This window comes from Propithecus coquereli, unplaced genomic scaffold, assembly GCF_000956105.1.
Source record: "Propithecus coquereli isolate 6110/MARCELLA unplaced genomic scaffold, Pcoq_1.0 Scaffold240, whole genome shotgun sequence".
Classification (NCBI taxonomy): domain Eukaryota; kingdom Metazoa; phylum Chordata; class Mammalia; order Primates; family Indriidae; genus Propithecus; species Propithecus coquereli.
Window position 1 is genome coordinate 2,912,730 of NW_012147953.1, and position 2,002 is coordinate 2,914,731.

A 2,002-nucleotide genomic window follows, 5' to 3' on the forward strand; every position below is an offset into this window, starting at 1 on the left:
ATTTTTAAATGACTTTTAGTAAAGAAAAAAAAGACATGATTTTCTTCCAGAGAAAGACATATTTTAAAGACTCACTGGCTCTAAAACTTTGGTATTTTTATGAATTTTGATGTTCTTATTCATACATAGAATGTTTAATTCCTATATTCTATCATTCCTAAAACAAGGCAATTGAGATTGCTCAGTTATTAATTAAATAGAACATATATATTTCTTCACAGAGTATAAACCTAAATAATAGTCTATCAGATTATTTATACCAATTAACAAATGTTTTAAATAAAATCTCGTTGATATATTTTTGGCATATGTGATTTTTGTTTTTAAACAAAATGTACTTAATCAGTTCAGGTGGAATTCTAAACAGCCATTCAGTTAAATAAGGGCACATTCAATTGCCCTTTCCATTCAAATCTCCCTTAAAAAGAGCAAAAGCTTATGATACCTTTAGTAAAACCTGTAGCAAGATTGGAAACTAGAATTTCTACCTGTCAGAAACTTAAAGGAATTTTGTAATATGTTTTGTAGGGAATATTAAATTGAGAGAGGAGATAATCAAACACAATTTGTCTCATGCAAAGGAAAAGTGTGCTTAGGAAATAAGGGAATGGAGGAGGGACCCCCTTCCATCTTCAGCAGAATGCCTTCAACGGCCACTGTCCTCATAAGTGTTAGTGACTGTAGAACTTTCACCAACACCGTAGCTCCAAATGGCAAATGAGGAGGACACTGGTATGGCAGGGCAGCTACAGGAATAAAGCAAAGTCTAGATGACCTCTCAACAGCCAAAATAATTCACCAGATGACAAATTCTACTGGTGAGGTGTACCGTGGCACTTTGTCTAGCATATGCTTAGCACGGACAGCATGCCAGTAAAGTGGGGGTACTTGCATAGCTGGAGCCCAGTGGCATTAGTTGCACCAGTCAGAGAAGGGCAGGGCTTTCCAAGCTTGCCGTCAGGTGCCAAAACCAACCCTAAATGAAGCTTAGAGGTGCTGACATTATCTCTGTGGCGGCTACATCTTACTTTCATTTCAAGCAGTTAAATTGCCAGAAAATCACTCTCTGGGCTCCCGGATAGTTAGCTGTTCTCCGTAGGTTAAGTATTCAAGTTTTAACTGAGTTTGGACTCAAAAAGAGCTACTGTAATTTTAGGGTAGTTAGAAAGAACTCAATAGAGAACGTCTGCCATGATTTAAAGGAAGAATGATTTAAAACCCTTTCAGGCACAATGAATTGCTCCTGGTGCTGTGAAGTGCCAGAAGAGTGTACAGAGGGTCCCTCCACGTCCTGCCTCACTCCTGCCCCTGTCTCTGCCCACCATGTGTTGGCTGCCAACTTTCCTAGGAGAATGTTCCTGCACCTGACCCTGTCTCTTTCAAGCTCTGTGTTCCTCCCTGTGCCTTAATTTCTCTCAATTGTCAATAATATAGTATCTATCTCATAAGATCAGTGTGAAGATTCAGTTATCTAATACTGCTCCAGGAACATGAACAGGTTCCTGTAGTAGAACTAGAGTAGAAAATGAGAATGGCTGCATATTGGTAATTATCAGTGGTTTTCAAAACACAGGGAAGTGTGTCAAGCCAATGTGGAAGATTTTGACTAAATTGGATTTCTGTATTATGGCTTTGGATGGCATATGCAATTTATTCTGAACCCTAAGATAAATACCGAGTCTCCCCTCAGAAGAAAGATGTCTCCACACAAGATGGCAAATGAGGAGATGATTCTCATCTCACAGAAGGGTAAAATATTATCTGGCCACAGTGACATTGACTTCCTTTCCCAGCCTCATAGCCTCAAAATAGGGCAAGCCATTGAAGAGGAGCAAAAATCTGGCCCATGCAACCAGATGAAATATAACTGGACAATGCAGAATTTGAACTCAAGGCTCTGGAATTAGAAGCTGAGAGGGTCATAGGTTGATAAGCAATAAAGTTAATTGGTCACAAAGCTCTGAACTTACCTCTCCCCATACTAAGCATTCAAGTTAAACTT

At 39.0% G+C, this 2,002-nt stretch overlaps 1 protein-coding gene across 1 annotated transcript in view; it reads left to right on the top strand.

The window, feature by feature from the left end:
- Positions 1 to 2,002, top strand: part of LOC105811812 (phospholipid scramblase 2-like) — a 69,682-nt gene that overhangs the window by 46,173 nt on the left and 21,507 nt on the right.